At 39.1% G+C, this 21,942-nt stretch overlaps 1 long non-coding RNA gene across 2 annotated transcripts; it reads left to right on the top strand.

Annotated features, from left to right (window-relative positions):
* The first annotated feature begins 7,281 nt into the window (after positions 1 to 7,281).
* LOC110786465 (uncharacterized) lies at positions 7,282 to 9,633 on the top strand. 2 transcript variants are annotated; one of them, XR_002532874.2, is made up of 3 exons: positions 7,561 to 7,791; positions 8,881 to 9,045; positions 9,162 to 9,633. It is a non-coding gene; the product is annotated as an uncharacterized lncRNA (long non-coding RNA). The 2 variants fall into 2 exon arrangements; XR_008924044.1 differs by having other exon boundaries at positions 7,282 to 9,045.
* Positions 9,634 to 21,942: the final 12,309 nt, after the last annotated feature.

The following is a 21,942-nucleotide window of genomic DNA, read 5'->3' as shown; positions in this document are numbered from 1 at the left end:
ATTACAAAAATTTGAAGATTTTTGAAGATATAAGACCATTTGAACAATATTAAGTACCATTCATAATCTACAAGGCAACCCTAAACCCTAAACCCTAAACCCTAAAATAACCCTAAACCCTCAACCCCTAAAACCTCAACCCCTAAACCCTCAACCCTTACCATTACCCTAAACCCTATACCCTAATGTTAGAGGGAACTCGTTAACCATTTTCGAATGGTTAACCATGATTCTTAAGTCTAATGAATCATAAATGAATCGTTAACCATGTATCATCGAATCTAAACACATTGTGATTTTGTGTGATAAATTGAATCATGAAATCGATTCGTTCACCATTTGCCAAATCATGAAATCGATTTGTTCACCATATGCCAATGTATTCTTAAGTCAATCAAATATAATTATGCATTCCAACATTAGAATCATCAAATCGAATCGTTCACCATATTAGAATCATATATTAACCCTAATCGTTAACCATATATTAACTCAAATCGAATCATAAAATCGAATTGTATATGGAATCATCAAAACATATATTAACCCTAATCATATATTAAATCATCAAATCTTATAATACTTATTCGAATAAGGATTTTCTAAGATGATTCAAAATGGTATTCGTATTGTAAAGAATTGGTTGTTATTATTCTTAAATGTTAATCGTCTTTTTAAATGGAGCATATTAGTAAAGAATGGTTGTTATTATTCTTAAATGGTATTCGAAACCCTAAAAATCGTTTTAACCCTAAACCCTAAACCCTAAACCCTAAACCCTAAACCCTAAACCCTAAACCCTATCGAGTCATTAGATAGAATAGTTAACCAAATTAGATCATACATTGAATAATACAATTAGGGTTTAGATCATATTTAGAACAATCATCCTTATTCGAATAAGTATTAACCATCGACGATATTCAAATAAGGATTAACCATTAAAAATATATCGACAATATTCAAATAAGGATAAACCATAAAACATCTCGACAATATTCGAATAAGTATTAACCATAAATCATATATTGAATCATCATCCTTATTAACCATAAGTCGTATATCGAATCATTTAATCGATTCATCAATCAATAACCATTTACCCTAGTTCATGGTAGAATCAAATCGTGAATCGACCACCCTAATCGGTAAATTTGATTCTTTAATCCTAATTCCATCGTAGAATCGAACCATGAATCATGAGTTATAGTAAGATAGAATCATGTATTTCTATTCCACTCATTATTGTACTTATTAACCCTAACTTCACACTAAATACCAAATTATGAACCCCAATTTTACTTCTAAACCAATTTTCATGAACCAATTTTCATGATTATTGTAAAGAATGGGGTTTAATTATTAGTAAATGGGATTCCTTATTCAACAATGGTGCAGATATTTCGTTAATGGTATTATGTATTCTAAATGGTAGATTCGAACATCTAATCACTTCCATGATGCCATGAATGACAATGGTATTCCTATTGTAAAGAATGGTTGTCATTATTCTTAAATGGTGTTTGTATTGTAAAGAGTGGTTTACATTACTATTAAATGGTTTCAAGGGAATACACAAAATATAAAAATTCTAATGGTACTCCTTAATCGTACAATGGTATAAATCTGTAATTAATGGTATAAATATATAATTAATGGTATTATTCATACGTAGTGGGCTCACACGGATTTTTGTTGGGCTCGCACAGATTTTTGTTGGGCTTCGCACTGATAACAATTAAATATTTTGTCACAAAAAAATTAACATCGTTTTCATCCCGGCAATAACATCGGTTTCATCCCGGCAACACGGCAACAAACCAAATAAAAGTACATCCCGGGCAACAAACCAAACAAAAGTACATCCCGGCAATAACATCGGTTTCATCCCGGCAACAAACAGTAAGTGTCCTCCAAACTGAGTACATTTAAATACAAATATCAAATACTAGTTGCACACTAATTCAGCAACCATTTAGCTAACAAATTCAGCACACAGATACTAGTTCAACTAGAGAAACAAGTCAAGTTCAAACACAAATCCATTTAGCTAATAGCACCCACTTTCATCAAGTTCTTGACACAAAACAAGCTAATCCGTGGCCTTCGCCTTTGACCTCAAACTAGCCCCTCTCTTCCAGATCGGCGGGAGAAGTGCCTCAAACGATCCTTTCAACTCATTAAACTCAGACATAGCATCGTCAAGCACAAGCGTGGTTCTTGCAATTTCCAATTTGCCCTGGTGTCCATTTCCAACAAGCAAGCAGCCATAAGATTCTAACTAACATTAGCTAAAAATCAGCCATAAAAGTCAATAACTCACCACACCAAACTTGTTAAGCGTCCGACGAGCACGGACCTTGATGCAACTTAGCATGATAGCTCCGCAAGACCGACTACACCCAACCATAGTTCACACCACAAAGTTATAAAAATTAAATAGCAAAAAATACCACAAGTGGGGAAGGAAAATACTCACTGATCAGTTGGCTCAACTATCTCAATTCGGTCCTTCACCCACGTACTCATATTCCCTGGTGTCCAGCTATTCCCATTGATCTCCAACATAATATCAACTACGTTCACCTACAAAGAAACGAGTTTAACTTACTCCTCCTACTCCATTCAGTCTCGAAAAAAATTGAACACACAAAAGGGTCAACATTAAGAAATAATTACCAGCTCGGATAAGGCATCGGCATAGTTTTCTACAGGGTTTTTATGAATGGAATCAATCAAGCTGATTCTCTTGTGTTCGAGATCAAAACAGGCACACCACCAGTGGGAGTTTTTTTCGTCCAAAACTGGAACAAAAATCTGTTGCAACTAGTTCATTAGCAAGTGCAGTTATAAAAACTTGCAGTTATAAAAATTATAATTAGAAAACCAACCAAGCTTATGGCCGAAGCTGGAATGCCACTAACAATCTTGCCATACTTTCGGGCAATCATAAAAGGAGGGTCTCTTGGAGCCAACACCCTTGCCTGTTAATATATAATAGTACATAACCGTCATGACTAGTACATTAAAAACATATTATCAAATCAAATTTTTTATTATATTTACACTTACCGAAAAATCTGGACTAAGCAAGATCCTATGACTTCCGCCAACGAATTCCTTCTCCCTCCAGGTTTTAGTATACAATGCCGAGGCCATCCTCACATATCCGAAACTCACACATTCCTTTACCATCATTGTAAGATAACAATCGCGTTGATCTGCTTCCGCCCCATCACATCTTACCAACACTTCACCAGGGCTGCACACAAAACCAGATTAAACTTGGGGAATTAGAAAGTGTCAACTAAACAAAACTTTTATAAATAAAGTCAACTACACTAAACTTTTATAAATAAAGTCAACTTTTGTAAATAAACCATACTTGTTCAAATCTCTAAGGTTACGCCAACTTCGAATGAACATGTCCATACGCGATTCCATCTCAGATTGTTTTCCCCTACTAGAAGACAGCAGGCACACTTCTTCGGTCAAACTGCTAGTTGGTCTACAACTGACTCTCTTATTTGCAGTTGCACCACCTTCACTAATTATACTCCGCTCGTCCTGGACCTCCAGATTTTGAGTGTTCCCTGCTCGTCCTGGACCTTCAGTGTTTACTACCTGCTTTCCGTCAACTGTGTTGGAATCCGATTTCAATGCAGCGTTATGGACAGGTGTACTAGGAATAGACTCTTCAGAAAAAATAACCTGATGACTTGGATCCTTTTCCAAATCAAACCCCTTCATACATGACTCAGCAATGTCATGAATTGCGTCTCTCAAGGGAACATTTTGATCATTGACTTGGATAACATCATCGTTCTCCCTTAAAAAAGCCTCATTAATTGGACAAGTTCGGTTCATTTGGGAGGAATCACCTAACACACCAGAACTAGGGTGTGTTCCCCAAGCACCACCACCAGGTACAGCACCCTGAGCACCTCTGCCTAACATGCCCCAAGGACCACCAGCATGTCCCCCAAATTGTCCAACAGCAGCACCGGCAGCAGGTGCACTACTCCCACCAACTCCAAGTCCAAGTCCAAGTCCTAGTCCAAGTCCATGACCACTATTCCCACCACACCCACTAGCTCGACAAGCGTTGAAAATCATCTGCTCCAGCTGGGGTTTTAATTCATGTAAAACCTAAACACAGGAAAATAAGAAAATATGAAAAACCTGCGCAAATACCTAAAACGAACAACTCTAAACCAACAACTCTAAACGAACAACTCTAAACCAACAACTCTAAACCAACAACAACAACTAAAAAGCAAATACCTGCGCAGCCAACTGATACACCATCCTATCATCGAAGGGACCTTGACTCCTAAGATCACCTCCCCCTGTTGCAACTACCCCATCTGTTGTTGTTGTTGTTGTAACACCTACATGTGTTGGGACAACATCTCGGGTAACACCACTAACACTTCTCCTCAAATTGCCTTTATCACCACTGTATGTCACCTTCCGAGACTGCAATTAAACGCTCTTGTCAAAACGAATAATAAAATTGTAACCATTTAATGTAACCTGATGACTTGAATTGAATAATAAAAATAATATATCTGATGACTTGAATAATAAAAAATAACCTGATGACTTAAATAATAAAAATAATATATCTTACCATCAGTTTACCGTAGTCGCCTTTCCTTGTCTTGTCGGCCTCTATAGCCTTCGACAAATCTTTTTTCCCCCACGCCTTGATTCTAGGATATACATCCAACTTTTGAGAAGATCCCAGACGCAAACGATCTAGGTAAAATATCTGCAAAGGTATCCAATAATATATAAATATCCACAATACTCTACTCCACATTTATGAAATAAATTTTGTAATATACGTCTATGAAAATCAAAATAACTTACCATCAAAGCAACAACACAGCCACCACATCCAGACACATAACCTTTCTGCTCAAACTTTCTTGAAAATGTCGTAGCACGTTCCATTAACCAGTTGTATGCCCACGAACACCAATCATACTCCTCTACCTTCTCAGTCACCACCACAGCAGCCATTAACTGAGGAGATAGGACAGTGCTCGTCGTGGTAGGACATAATACAAATCCTAACACAATTATCAGGAACAAAGTCCTAAAAGCTTTCTTATCTTGGTCACTGCTTAGAGGTTGACCACAACCACTAGATAAAGCTTTTACAACCTTCGACAGCAAGAAAGTCGCACGCTTAGGATCATCAAGATTTACCCCATATAGGTTCAGGATCTCCTGAACGTCTCTTACCATTCCTACATCCTCGTAATCAACATCCCCAGGTACCTCCTTACCTCCAAAAGGCAACCCAAAGATATGCCTGAAATCAATTGGTTTAAACTTAAACACATTACCATCTCCAAATTCGACATCACCATCAGCCCCTAACCTAGTCAACAACCAATAACAAAACTTCCTATCTACCCATCGCATCTTAAACTCCAAAAGCCCCCCAAAACCCATTTTGATAACTTCTTCCTTCCTAGAATTGTCTAGCTTACTTAAGACCTTCACAAATGCCTCGACCCGACAAACAATGTTCGGTGCCTACAATAAACATATTCAGTCCATAAATATTATGCACAAAAGTAAATCTAAAGGTTAATAAAAATACAAACAGAATATATGAAACGTTTGTTTGAAAACAGGAGACTATAACTCGTGAAACTTGGCACAAACTCTAAACAATAAAAAAGCATGCATCACAAACAACACAAACAAATTAATACAAGGGACTGAACTTTGAAGCAACATTCATGACAAAATGAAAATCAAGTACCAAATTCAGCAATTAAGAACCAAATTCAGCAATCAAGAACCTGAAACCAAATGAAAAGGCATGATATTACCTTAGGACACATTTCAAGCTGAGTCGATACCACGAGTCCAAATGACCTCACTGACTCTCCATTGGTCATCTTACTCGTACTCTTACGCTTCACAACCTGAAACCAAAAAGAATTAATCTTAATATACAAATTGTTAATATCAGATACAAGTTTAAATTAACTACACCAACATTTATACCTTTTGCCTTTTACGCTTCACTTTTTCCTTCACGCCCTTCCCTTTCTTCCGCCTTATTCTTCTTTCTTCCTCTTCATCTTCAGACATGTCATCATCATCATCATCATCTTCTTCTTCTTCATCATCAACTTCATCATCCGATTCCTCAATCTTAGCCTTGCCCTTTTTTTTTCTTTTGCCTCCTTTGTTCATCAACTTCATCATCACTGCGTTGGGAAGAATAAGATGACGCAGATGACTCAAAGGCAGATTCATCTTCTTCCTCGCTACTCTCTCCACAGTCATCATCATCCTCCACCGAATCATCACCGTCATCATCTATCTTGTAAGACCTCTTTCTCTTCCCACCCCTCTTGATCATTCTTGCGGGATCACTAGGTTTCTTCCCGGGAACAGCACCAAGTATAGTATGGAGGATACTCTGTCAAACAACCAACAATATTACATTTTTAGTAATTAAAAACATTACACATTAAATAGTTAAATAATATGATCCTTACCGCCCTATTCCTATTCTTTACTGCCCCAGCTTTCTTCGTATCACCTTTCCTCTTAGATGCAACAACCTTCATGTTGCCCCCCATTCTACAAGTTCAACCGAATTAAATATCAGCAATCAACACTAATAAACAAATGCATCACTACTAACAATTTCATATGGAACAATTAATCAATTCAATGTCTTTTCTATGTTATCACAAATAATCATTTTCAAACACCACAACAAATAATCATTTTCAAACACACACATCATCTATGTTATTATTACTCCCCCCATTTTGTGTCCAATGAGGGTCCACTGAAGATTTGGGCAAAATTAACATTCACACACATCATCATGTTGATAATATATAATTAGTATTATATGCTAATATAAATAAATCAACAAACATGATTCTCGATTCAAAACACCCTCAAAAATTAAATCTTTCCGCAATCCTACCTAATACTCGAATATAAAAACTAAATAGCTCACACTCAATCCATCAATTGAACTTCAAAAACACGTTTGCTAAAACAAAATGTCAATTCCATCAAGAACAAAAATAAAATCCATCTACTCATAAACTTTGTGAACGAATATCAAAATACGAAATAAACTCACAAAACGAATTCCTAATCCATCTTAGGGAACTCAAAATCAAAATCATAGAAATAATTTCCTCCATACCCAAATTCACACACGAAAATCTTACAAAAAATCAAAAAATTGAACTTTTAGAATTAGGGTTTCATTACCTCGAAAAAAATTCGCGATTAACAAATTACGCTTCAACCTCGCGACCACACAGTTGTAGAATAATTCGCCCAAACTCGGAATTCTGCCGGTTACTCAAGTTCTTTGAGAGGACAAAGAAAGAGAGTGAAGAGAGGGAGAAAAATCGAGGAGTGAAGAGAGAGAAACCAAACCAGAAATTCGAGGAGAGAGACACAGTTTTACTCAGTTACCCAATTCTTTCCTCCACCTCATCCCGTAACGGACTCCACGTAGGAAACGGGCTCAAAGTTTGAATTACACGCGAAAAGACGAAAATACCGCTACGCCATCCTCCTCTCCTCACCACGATAAACTGCCTCCTCTGATCAAGTCAGGCGAACCTTCTCACTTTCCGTCCCATCTCCTCCACAACAGCAGCAGAATCAGAGAGGGTAACTCTGTGCTACCTTGTCCGCTACTCTGCTACCTTGTCCTCCTACTCTGCTACCTCTCCCTTCCTAAACTCTCCCTCAGTCCCTTTCCCTCCATCTTACCAGTATCAGGTAATTATCATTTTTCCCAAGGTAGTTTCGATTTTTAGGGTTTTTGTTGCTATGATTTTGTGCTATTTTAACCCTTTCTATTCAAACCCTTTTCTTACTTGGACCGGCGACTAGAGCATCCAGCGTTGGTTTGAGAAATCTTAATCGTTAGTCGGTTAGTCCTCTAGGAGATTTGGGGTTAATTGTTTTATGCCTACTAATTTCTATTGGAAAATTACGAATTCATATTCTGTTAATGATAAGGGGAAATAATGACCTACTCCGTATCCAATAGTTTTTTTTTCTTCCAATCCAAATAACCATTTAAGAATCCGTAGTTTTTTTAAATCTTCAATTGATTGAATACTAAGATTGGGATGTACAAATGCTCGTTGTTCATATACTGTGTATTTTGGTGGCGTTTGGTTTGAATTTTATCAATTTGTTATTGAATTAGTTCACGTTTCTTGAGCTCGTGACAAATTTGCGTCTGAAATTTTTTAATTTTGCTTTACTTTGTTCGAAAATATGAATATATACTCCGTATGTTTTTTGGGGATTTTTAGGGAACCTTTGTATATTATTAGGTTGGATCTGCTATAAAAAAATAAAGGCAATTTGGGATGCCACTCAATTTACATTTATTGTTAATTTCTTAGTGTCAATTGCAGCTACTTTGGATTTCTATTTTTTTGTTGTATTTTAGAATTTCTGAAAGAATTTATGAACTATGGTTGGCATTTTGAAACTGTAGGACCGGGGATTGACTTCTCCTCCCTTGGTTTTGGATTGAATTCCCTCTAGTGAACTTACTCTAATAGTTGTACACTTTAATGCCTTTATCACACTGGAATTTTACAGTTGCTTGGGTTGTGTCTTGTGCAAATGTTTAGGACACAGACTTAACTATAGAACATATCTTGCAAATATTGGGCATTTTAGATACAATCTTGGTCAATGCCAATTAAGGATTCGTATAGATCTTCCTTGATTTTCTGTTGTCAGTAGATAGTGTCTGTATTAGATGAAATGTCCTTATTGTGTAAAGAATGTTTATTCTTTCTTTAGATTTATTCCTTTGTTACTAATTACACTTGTTGGTTGTATAAGCTGAAGTGAAATAATATCTCATAGCTAGCTACTGAAATAGCTCAAACTAAACAACATGAAGTTGCAGAGTTAGGTTCTGCCATACTTGAAGATCCAGAGTCAAATATTAAGTCTCTGAAAGAATTACTAAGCTTCAGTGAAGATGGTGATAAAGCTATTGCAAAGGTTGCATTATCATACTCGTTAATTGTTTATAGAAACATATATAATCCTTGGTTAAAAAATATCTTTTAGTAAAGCTCTCCCTTCACATTTCAACATGACCTCGTTTATATATGCAGGTTGTATGTTGTAGTTACCACATCAGGCTTCCTTGTCAGAGCGAGAGATGGTTGTTTCTAAGGCTGTAAATAAGATGCGGTATTTTGAATTAACGTTGTTATTATTCTCATACAAGGTCATATTTATTTAAGAATTAAGAACATCAATAATAGATTTATGTCGTACTTTCTTTTCCATGTCAACAGTTTTCCAGGTTTTTGAAGAATAATCAACCGACAAACTTGAAAATATTATAAAGTTCTTATCCTCCTTTTAAGATACAAGCTTATGTTCAGAACATAGAAGCACATTTTTCATGTGTTGTCTTTTCAAGAATTCCACTAAAGAAATCTTATACTCCATGTTTCTCAGTTTTGTTCAGAGAACTAGCTCAGAGCTCTCTGATACGGAAACTCTCTAGTTAAGGGACTTTATCATAGAATATTCTCTCACCTTATAATTTATTCTAAATAGTACTATTTACAACTTGAATCTATAAATGTCTTGATTTCACAAGTCTTTTTCTATTTGCAGGTCTTCCACAACTTCAACTCATGACCAAATTTTTACTAATTTGAGGAGAGGGAATTACTCCAACCTAGTTACCTGAGTCTTCAGGTGTCTCCACGTTGTAGACACCTACTTTTGTCCCCATTCCCGAAAGGGAAAGGTTCGATGATGAAAGCATAAATCTCCACTTGACAACGCATCTCCTATGAAATAAACGAATCTCGATTCCCCATTCCATTTCACCCGAAATTTGCTATTTATGGAAACCTGCTAAAAATAGTAACTGTCGTAAAAGATAGCTTCTAAAAGTGGCAAATCATAAAGAATAGAAACCTGTCAGAATTAGGTGTTGCATTCCAACATAAATCCTAAATGACATAGAAAACTGCGAGAATCCTATTCCTAATATGATTCGGAAATAAGAGTTACGTATTAATTAAAATCCTAACGATCCTAGAGTTCGTAACGGTCTCAGACGCATTCCGTCATAAAATTGATACGCGCTAAAAGACTCGATTAAATCTCAAACTCTACGGATTTCAGGAATCCGAATCTGACAAAGAAACGGCCCAAACAGCAATTTCAACGCCCAGCCCTGGGCGCTGAAATTGCCTGGATCATATTTTCAACGCCCAGAGCTGGGCGCCGAAATCTTTGACGCCCAGCCATGGCGCTGAAAATACCTGGGTACGTGTTTTTTCCTAATTCTTTGTGGATTAGAACTTTGCAATCCTATCTTTCCACGAACTCTTCCCTATAAATAGACCCCTAAATTCGACGTGAAAAGAACACACAACAACACACAATTCATATTATGAGTATTGACTCCAACTCATAAGCCTAAGCCTCACGCTGCGAAATTGTTCACGCGTTCTGTTGCAATCGATACATAAATCGAACAGAACGTTTCCTGTCCCATAATTGAGATTCGTTAAATAAAAAGGAGAAATAGCAAAGTCAAAGTGGTTAGTTTTCTGAGAACCGTGACGCACCTCTCAAGGGTGCGTCGTAATGTGTCCCTTTTCGATGATTTAACTGCTTTCCTCGCCCTTTTTATGAACTTTTAAACTAACCTAATCTGATTGTTCTATCACGCCTAACAAATATGATATTTTTGGGAAATCGGATTATCATGCTAGGTCCCTTAATGCTATTTAAATCAGATAATCATGATCGAATTAGTATTATATGTTGCATATTGCTAAAATCAACTCAGATTAGTTTAATAGTTAACGCATGTCCCTTCAATTATTTATGCTGAGCTAGTAAGGATATCCTGCCTCTGGAGTTATCGACGAGCGAATTACTCCTCTCGGTAGTTACAGTCCCCCGAACCCTCAATCTCTACCTTGCGGGTGTATGTTGAGGGAACCTACGGCCGTCGTGGTCAAACATAATTGCACTCCCTTTATGTCACGATAACCGGGTTTGTCAGTTTTTCTCATTGTCGTTAAAAACTGAATGACGACTCCTATATTACTAGTCAATTGGGTGTATACTCACAGGAAATCCAATTTCACTTGATTGAATAAAAAGAATCGTCACACCCACGAGGGACGAGGTCACGCATTAGCCTCGTGCTTTTTCGACCCCCTCATAGTGGCGACTCCGCTGGGGATAGTGAAGGAAATACTCGTGCTTGTAGGTAATCAAAATAGCCGAAGGGTGAAACGATCCTACCCCGCGTTTATTTCCCCATCAAGTTGGGACGACCTGAAAATCAGCATATTAATGTGAACGGGCAGAACCGCATAACGAATCTCGGCTCCCTCGGGAGTTGGGACTAAGGACACTTTTTTCCGCCAATAGGGGGTGCATACGCCGCGCATGTTTCCCACTCGGTACTTGTGCAGGTAGTACACCTATCCCGAACACAATCGCTCGCTCATTAGGTCCCTCTCGCCTGCATGCCCCCTTGGCTTGCACTTGCGGGTTGGCCTCTTGGGCAAAATTCGTCTGTTGAAGACACTACCTCGACCGGGGCATGTGTTGGATCTACGATAGAAGCGGTACCAAGCCAGGCGCAAATAACTACCCATAGAAGCCTATCATAAACTACGTGACATATTTAATTTTCAAATTCATGTTTGTAATGTAGTTATGTGTAGCGAACTATGTGACTATGTTATGATTGTGCATACGAATAATGCTAGACAAACAATGTTAGAAAACCAACGACCTTAAAAAAAATTACCCAAACATTGATAAACCAATTGGCCAAATAGTTATACCAAAATACGTGTTCCACAAACCCGAACGATCGCCACAAAAATAAGCGACGCTCGGGATGACCTGTAACGAATCCCACAAACGCTGCACAACGCTTAAAGGACGTTATAAGGCAAGCACGCAAAACTAAAGTCGCAAAAACAAAAGTATACGCAAACAGGAAACGAGAACCAGCCAGGGACGCATTTTCAACGCCCCTGGCTGGGCGCCAACATTTCTAACGCCCACTGCTGGGCGCTGAAGTTGCTGCCTGGCCTTTTGGTCAGGCACAGCAGCCTCGGTGCCCGCGCATGAAAAAATATACGTACCAAAAAAACTTTTCGTAAAAATTGCTGCAGGGGCGTATGAAAAGGCACTCGACTCTAAAAGCGACTAAAAAAAAATATAATTCTTTGTGTCGTTGTTAGGCCTCCTACGACGACAATGCTCGGCACCAAAACCGAGCATGCTAATTAAACGACCTTGAATGTCACATGGGCAAAATATTCAAAAAATAATGTTCGAATAAAGTTTTCAAGAAAAAAAATAAATGTTCAAATAAATCCGAGTCTAGACTAGGCTATGCCAAAATACAATCCAAATCCTAAGTCTTAGTTGTCTTATCCATAGAATCGGTCCTAATGTTTGGTGTCGTTCTGCAAGTCAAAAGGTTAAACCATATTGAGTCTCCCTTCCTAACATTTAAATCAATAAGCACGCATATGTAATTGTCATCACTTGCTAAGAGTCTACGGCCTCAATACTCTCTCTCACCCATAAAAAGAATATGTTATATAAAATGGAAACGGTCACATTCTGAAAATCATTCCCCCATAGTCGCACAACCCCCCAAAGTGAACCTAAGGTGTTAATACCATTGGAAAAGAAAAATTAATGGCCCCAAGGCTTATAATCACATTGGGTCACGACTATCATAGTCCTCTCGAGTCACTCACTCCTTGAAATACTACTAAGTACGGACTAAAAGATTTTCCATGAATGCAACATGACCAACCATGAAAATACCCAAATCGGCATACCATAAGGCTACCATTGGGGTAAAGCAATACACACTAAGAGAGAAGCCGCACTAATGATTCTAGTCTTGCAAAAATAAAAATTCGATCTCCCCAATTAACTACCTTGCCAACATTAAGCAAAATGGCGCATGACAAATGAACACCCAAGGGTTAAAATCTAAAGTGTCAACCAACGAAAGTTATGGTCCAATTAGCCTAAGTCTGAGAGTCGCTTGGTCAAGTATTATAGGCTTACGCCATGTCATTATTTTGAGTCTAGGCCACCTCCTTGTATTCATACACGGGTTATAATCAGAAAAATTAATGAAAGTTCAAGTCTAAATCACAACTTCCAGTTAAATCCCGGAAACCAGATTCTGAAAAGAAGCAAAAAATTATCTTCGATGTAATTCTTTCGTTAAATTTCAATAAGGTAAAAATAACATTTTGAATCTACGCTATTTGCACATTTTAAGAAACGACTAAATACGCTTGCAAAGTAAGACAATTTAAAGGTCCACCCTAGGCCTACTAAAATTAAAAGGTTCACTATAGGCCTACCAAACGAGGCTCATTCAGTCTCGCCTCGTGACTCAAAGACCACAACCATCTACCTTTTAGCCCAAATAAAAAAGTTTATGTTGAGGGGGGAAATCCCGAGCAAAAAAGAAAAAAATAGAAAGAGAAAAGGGAGAGCGAAAAGAGCAAGCCATGAAATACTTAGCCCGTACCTCCCAAAGTGCGAAATTTACACAAGTAAAACGAAGGAAAAGAATTGAGTCAACCAATCCAAATCATAAAATTCTACGATGTCTACCCTTTCCAATCCTTATGCTCTTAGACGCCTTCGCTCCGGGGTCCCTGTTCAGCTCATTTAACCTATCCATGTTCTCATTGCCATGACCCAAGAAACCATTACCTCGACTCTTGTTCTTGAACTCGTTGTCAACCGCAAACCACGCACGGCCATTGACACGTGCGTCATACCCCTTATTTCCAAAACCTGCTCTTATACCACCATTAGCATAATGACCATATAACTTGTGTGGATACATCCTGTTGATATACCCTTGAGCCGTCCCCATGCTGCTCATTGGCCTTGTAACACTAGCACGAAGCTGCAAATTGTGAGCCCTAGCAGATATAATCCTCATGCTTGACCAACACTATACAAATTCTCCTATCTCATTCAACCCATCTTTCAAGCCGTCTTGAGTCACAAAAAAAAAAAAAGGAAACAAATGAAAAGTGCAAAAAAAATAATAAAATGTGAATAATAAAAAAGAAACTTTGCAAAAGCGCCTCTAAAGTTAGTCTAAAAAGAAAAATAAAGAAGCATTTAGCGCACCAAAAAATATCCGCCCAGAAACCATTTTCAGCGCCCAGAGCTGGGCGCCGAAATCTTTAGCGCCCAAGCCTGGGTGCCGAATCTCTCTGCTTGCTGAAATTTTTTTCCAGAAGTGCTCGTCATTTTATCCGCACATGCACGGAAAAATAACGAACACTTGGAGGGGTACAACACGTATTCAGGTATACGTACCAAAAAAAAAAACACATGAAAAGAAAATACATGTACTCAAAAATATAAAACAAATTTTTTGGCTTACGGCAAGGCAGCAGATTTAAATAATAATAAACTTCACTTATTTTACCGTTTCAAATAATATGTTTCCACCTCAGAACATACTTGTTTAAAATCGGCATTCTATGAAACCATTTTCTAGGCTAAGAACTACGCAAGACCTGATTCCAAATTAAATCTATTTAAGGCGGATACGTAGGCAATCCATGATTCGGTCCAACCAATTTGCAAAAATATTAAAGCCTATAGAATAACAAGAATAAAAATAGAAATCCCTTATTGAAATATAATTACTTGCATCCCAAGTCGAAAGAAAAATTTAAGTCAAAGGAAGAATCCAAGTCACCAAGATGCCAAATTAATGAGCACACATCGAAAAATAATAAGGGCACGTACCCTTGCCAGAAGGAGCACTCACACTCCTAGGCACTTAGCCAAGACTCAAAAGATCACTCAGCCTCAATTGAATGGGGGCTAACGCAAGCGTCCATGACCTCTAAAGTACTCGACTTGACCCTCCCTAAAGCGAACTAACTCACTTAAAGACTTTCTTTCACCACTAGACATAGTCGTTCGCTTAAAAACCTTCTTTCACCACTAGACACAGTCATGATCGCCAACAAGTAGTAAAGGCAGTAAGCTTGCAATAAAGAGCATTGTTCTACGGCGTCGCCCCATCGTTCCTTCGAACTCAGGGCACCCGTTCATGGTAATTCAAATGCTTGGGAATCCCCTTTGAAAAAACAGACATTGTCAATAGGACTTGGCACTTAACCAAGGCTCACCCTACTCATACATATGACACGGGCATCTAAAATCAAAATCTGAAAACATTATTAATGGGAAGACATAAACAGCAACTGGGGGCTAAAAATTGAAATGAAAGAGCTAGGGAAAGAACTAAGTATACCTTGACTTTTTGTGCAGACATACACCAAGTAAATCTAAGTCAATTTGAAAACGGTTTATATTCCCGCAATTCTGGAAAAGATGGCCCTAAAAGCCTAAAAGCATATGCCAAACGGGCACAAGTAATATCTTGACACCTGCACCCTGGCTTCCAGCAAATCCTTAGACAGCATTTCATAAATCGTAACAGTATTTTGATTCACTCATATAATCCTGTACGAACCCTTCTATAAGTCAACCTACTTAGGACACCTCGGATTATACACAATAGGACTCGAATTTTAAATAATTTTCAAATGATTTTCAAAAGACTTTTTCGAACATAACAAAGCGTCGTTGGTTTAAGCTAAGTATGCGTTTATCTCAATGTTGCAAGTGAGTCAAAGGATTTCCAAATATGATTATGGGTAAAGAAAGGCACCTAGCTTTTGGACAAGGCACACTTCAACATGTGACTACCTTAACCATGGCAATGTCGCACAATACGACATTTACAAGAGAAGCAGCAAAATCACTACTCGAACGTACCTCGCACTAAACGAGTCTGGTTCAACTATTCATGATCCATGTCACCATGAATGCATAAAAACGTATGCAAAGCATTATAGCACCAAGCCAATCCCGTAGCTACAGTTGGAGGCTTGAGAAAAAAAACACTCTAAAAATGCTCGAAATGACGATTTTATCGCAAATTCTCGACGCTAATGCTATACATATATCATAGGGGCACAATCCTAAGCTTAATCGTGTAAAACGAACCTTAGAATGGCTACAACCCCTCCCAAATTCTAAAGCACTACTTAGAATATATAAAGTCACCCCACTAACAAGGGTAACTAAAAATCGCGAGTCACCAAAACTCCGATCAAACTACTGCACATAACGCTCGCCCTACAAGCGCCCGTTACACAGTCTACCTCGTTCCAAAGCAAAAGCGAAAGAAAAAAATCAAGGATAAGAACTGTCAAAACTCTGCCAAGAAATCATTTTCAGCGCCCAGAGCTGGGCGCCGATATCTTTAACGCCCCAGCCTGGGCGTTGAATCTTTCTGCTTGTCAAATTTTGCCCAGATAAAAATAAGAAAGAAACACCTATGAATCCTCCCATCGAACGAAGTAATAAGCCGTGCAAACCCACGCAGAAGGTGCTACACTTGTTCGAGCACCTGAACCGGGCGCGATGAAGTACTCCAATGCAAAAATAATAATGATATCCTAACGCTTGGAGGAATGTTCTAAGACACGCCGTTAGGCCACACAAGCCTACGTTGCACCATAAGTTCAACCATCCCATGGTACAAGTCTAAAAAAGAGAGTAAGGCATATTGCACTAATGCAAGCACGACCAAGAGCATGTGTAAAAGAGGCAAAGACTACTTATCGCCCAAATTCAAAATGCAAGCCACACGACTTCTACATTAAGGATTAAAGGTAGCAAAATATTACCTACCACGAAAGGGATAGCTCGCACCTACACGAGCGGAACCCCAAGGTATCTTTCTCGCAAGAACCTACAAAAATCGTACGCCAAAAGGAAGCATCCCAACATGCATGCTTGGGGGCTCCAAGCTACGAAACGACCATAGCAAAATAAAAATATATATATATCGAAGCAATTGTTTGAACAATCAAAAGGGCACGATGTTTGAGCCCACTTCATGAATGGGCCTGACCCTATCAAGCTTCTAAGCGAACTATTCACAATCAGTCATTGTTCAAAAAAAAATTGATTCAAGCAAACTGATTAATGGATCGCACACAACGGCAATTCTATGAACACTCGTTTGCACATACATGTCATCATTCACGAACGCATTCAAAAGAAAAAAAATATATACAAGAGCGATCAAAGTCTTACGCCTCAAGGTATGTTCCTCGGGCCATATAGACTCGCCCAACTGTTGCAATAACTGTACGCCTTAAAGAGCAACAGTTCCTTAAAATAATCGCCCCAAAGCGACAAGCACCGTAGTCCACCAATCGGCTACGGCTTCTCAAGAAAATCATCACGTTCTGAAAATAAAGAAAAAACAAAAGAGAAGAGAATACATAGAACTTTCAACTGTGTCATCAAAAGACCAGCCCAAACAACACTTTCAACGCCCCACCTGGGCGTGAATTATTTCAACGCCCAGGCCTGGGCGCCAAAAATGAACCCAGGCTCAAAAAAGGCCCTAACTTCTATTGGGCCCTGCCGCATCCATTTGACTCAAAATTTCCAATTTGCTTACTGAAAGTTGCACCTCACGACTTTGTCAAGAGTAGCACACCACTACGAAGATCGCTCGCACTTACGAGCACGATCCCAAACACAATCAAGGACATTACAAAATGCGTATTCCCAAAGAACCTCTTTGACAAGAACTGACCGCCAAGCACGAGTACTTGGTGGCTCGAAAGAAAAAATATATCTCAAAAAAAGGGGTATGCAAAGTTAAAACAATATTCCCAGACTACGTTGTACAAAGTCCCGTGTTTGGATAATCTCAAAGGAAAAAGAACCGGTTTACGACCTCAAGACATAGGTCGTCGTTGATACTTATACATAGTCCCCTAATCAAGGACCCAAGTAGTGGCAAAATTGAGCCGAAAAGACTAGCTCAAAACCATGAAAAGATGATGGCCACAAGACAATGGACTGTCTAAGCACGTTGTCAACCCACATTCAGGTTACAACTAAATTCGAGCATCCCTCGGAAGAATTCGCTCTTGCAAGATTGAACAAAAGAAATTCTCAAAAGAAATCACAAGAAAAAATGAAGTAGGGACTTGCCCACCTCAATCGGGCAAGATCGCGGCACGCGAATCCCAAAATCGAAAAAACGAATTCAGGGACGTCCACCCTTAGCGGACAGGCTCGCCAACCTTCAGCGGGCGGGGTCTGCCTCACTAGCCGCGCAGATCCTCAGGTTTCGAAAAATAGAATCTTCAAAAAAAACAAAATGAAACAGGCTCGCCATCTTTAGCCGGCGGTGTCTACGTCACAAACCGCGTAGGTCCTTATTTTCAAAAAATAAACACAAAAAAATTTCAAAATAGATTCGTCCACTTCTATCGGACGGGGTGTCCACCCTTAGCGGACAGGTTCGCCATCTTTAGCCGGCGGGGTCTACGTCACAAACCGCCTAGGTCCTTATTTTCAAATTTCAAAAAAACAGATTTGTCCACTTCTATCGGACGGGGTGTCCACCCTTAGCGGACAGGCTCGCCACTTTAGCCGGCGGGGTCTGCGCAATTAAACCGCGCAGGTCCTTAGTCGCTACAGCGATAACTTTTGCTGGATTTTCCTTCGTTTTACGTCCTATAAAAACAAGGGTGCTGGATTTTCCTTCGTTTTACGTCCTATAAAAACAAGGGTGCTGGATTTTCCTTCGTTTTACGTCCTATAAAAACAAGGGTGCGGGATTTTCCTTAGTTTTACGTCCCATAAAAACAAGGGGGTTTTCTCGTTTAGCTAGCCCTGAAAATGAGAATCTTCAAAAACATTTTTTACCTCGTCATTAGGCTTGGCCAGGCCCAATTACACTTTATATCTTTGATTTCGAAAACATCTGTAGCTACTCCCAATGACAAAGTGAGGGAGTTTCTACGCACCTTTAGATCTTTCCAATGACAAAGTGAGGAAGTTTCTATACTATCAGTTGACAAATCCCAATGACACGTGAGGGATATGTCGACACTTCAAGTGATGACCCTTAAGTCAAATGTTATCACTCGGGGGCTCGTGAGACCCTCGCAAAACAGGTCACGTATACCATGGCTTGTGTGACGCACTCCGTCTAATACTTTGACCATCGTCTTGTTAGGTTATGATACATATGACATTACATAGATCATGCGGAAACAACCATTAACCCAGGACAACATATTATTTACACATAATCATATAGCATAATTTAGATGCATACTCTTTGTTGCGTGCCCTCCCTAGCTGCGCCCGAACCGAACAAGAACAAGTCTTTAGGACTCCAAGTGTCGTCCCTCCGTAGATAGTCCACAGCACGTCCGGATCCGCCTTAAGATTGACCAACTAGAATCGCCCTTAAGGTACTAGAAAATTTCGGCACTTTTATGAGCAAGATGTGTGTTTTAATTTTCTCTCAAAAAATTCACTTTTGAATACTTTGAAACTTGTTATAAATTGTGAGCCCTAGCCTCATATTTATAGGGGTATGGAAAGGGAATCGAAATCCTATTCAGATACAAATTAATTAAACCTAGAATCCTACAAGAACTCTAATTTAATTAATTTATCAAATAGAATTAGGAATTTAATCATTAACCGAACTCTGCATGTTTTAGGAAACGTGCACGAACACAAACACTTGCACACACACGCACGGCAGCCACGATGGGCCCCCATGCGTGCGCGCGAGCAGCAGCCCACGCAGCGCCCGCGCGCGCTGCGCGCTGCGCGTGCTGCGCGCTGCGCGTGCTGTGCGCGCTGTGCGCGCTGCGCAGCCTGCTGGGCCTGGCCTTGGGCTGGGCCTGGCGTGGCTGTTTGTGCGGCGCGCTTGGCTTGCTGGGCGATGGCCTGGCTTCGTGCTGGGCCTCGTCCGGCAGGCCTCGTCCGATGCTTATTCGTACGATGCGCTTCCGATTAAATTTTCCGATTCCGGAATTCATTTCCGATACGAACAATATTTAATATTTCCGATTCCGGAATTAATTTCCGTTTCGAACAAATATTTAATATTTCCGTTTCCGAAATTATTTTCCGATTCCGGTAATATTTCCGATTCTGACAATATTTCCGTTTCCGGCAATATTTCCGATTCTGGCAATATTTCCATTTCCGATAATATTTTCCGATACGTACCATGTTTCCGTTTCCGGCAACATCTACGACTTGGATAATATTTATATTTCCGATACGATCCATATTTCCGTTTCCGGCAATATCATCGTTTTCGGAGTATTCATTTCTTGCCTGTGACGATCTTAGCTCCCACTGAAACCAAGATCCGTCGGTTCCGAATATTCATAGATGGAGTATTTAATGCCATTAAATACTTGATCCGTTTACGTACTATTTGTGTGACCCTACGGGTTCAGTCAAGAGTAAGCTGTGGATTAATATCATTAATTCCACTTGAACTGAAGCGGCCTCTAGCTAGGCATTCAGCTCACTTGATCTCACTGAATTATTAACTTGTTAATTAATACTGAACCGCATTTATTAGACTTAACATAGAATGCATACTTGGACCAAGGGCATTATTTCCTTCAGTCTCCCACTTGTCCTTAGGGACAAGTGTGCATTTCCTAATTCCTTTGTCTCTCGATGCTTGCTCTTGAACATAAGGTAAGAGTTGTCATCCTTATTACGTCCAGAGGTGTTCCTCGGTTTCAGAGTTCAACTGATCAAATAAACAGATAATCATAGCCTATGATTCATCCGAGCACGGCCATGCATTTCACAGTTTCTAGCTCTCCGAGTGGCCTTGTACAACTTTTAAGCATCTCATCCCGATTTATGGGAGGACAATCCCAATCTTGCGATCTTGAGATTAGACTTCGTTTGATAGGTGATTACCTGAGCGTTGCCTTTATAGCCTCCTTTTACGGTGCGGCGGTTGGTCAACGTCAAAGCAACCAGTTCTCAAACAAGTAATCTCAAATCACTCAGGTATTGAGGATTTAGTGTCTAATAATTTAATGAAATTTACTTATGACAGACTTTCATCTCTTACAGTAAAGTTTCATAGGTCTTGTCCGATACTAGTCTTCCCAAAGTAAGTATCTATGCAAATGATTATGACATTGCCATGTCCACATAGTTCAAGAAACAGAACTACTAGTCATCTTGCATTCTAATCGTTTAACGTTTTCTATGCGTCCAATTTTATAGAAAACTTCGATTAGGGACCATTTTCAACCTTTGACATTCAAGTCCACTTGATAGACATTTCTTAGTCACAGGACTGGTCCTGACAGTCTATCTTGAATATATCGTCAAATTGAAGGGACTCATCATTTAATAAACCACAAATTAAATGGAAAAATGAATTCTTTTCATTTATTGTGAATGATTAACCAATAATGTTTTACAAAGATTTAAACTCTAAAACTTTAAAACATTAAACAGAGACATCAAAGCCATTCTCCAATATGCTTGATTCCCATAGCTGCAGTGTGCGAGTTGTGCTTCGCCTGCGGCAGAGGTTTAGTTAATGGATCTGATATGTTGTCATCAGTTCCAATTTTGCTTATCTCGACTTCTTTTCTTTCAACGAACTCTCGTAGAAGGTGAAATCTACGAAGTACATGCTTGACTCTCTGGTGGTGTCTAGGCTCTTTTGCCTGTGCAATAGCTCCGTTATTATCACAATACAGGGCTATTGGTCCTTTAATGGAGGGGACTACACCAAGTTCTCCTATGAACTTCCTTAGCCATATAGCTTCCTTTGCTGCTTCATGTGCAGCAATGTACTCCGCTTCAGTTGTAGAATCCGCAATGGTGCTTTGCTTAGCACTTTTCCAGCTTACTGCTCCTCCGTTGAGGCAGAAGACAAACCCAGACTGTGATCTAAAATCATCTTTGTCGGTTTGGAAACTTGCGTCCGTGTAGCCT

This window comes from Spinacia oleracea, chromosome 6 (assembly GCF_020520425.1).
Source record: "Spinacia oleracea cultivar Varoflay chromosome 6, BTI_SOV_V1, whole genome shotgun sequence".
In the NCBI taxonomy this organism is placed as follows: Eukaryota; Viridiplantae; Streptophyta; class Magnoliopsida; order Caryophyllales; family Amaranthaceae; genus Spinacia; species Spinacia oleracea.
Note: the sequence above shows the minus strand (reverse complement) of the source record. Positions and strands in the feature narration are given on the sequence as shown.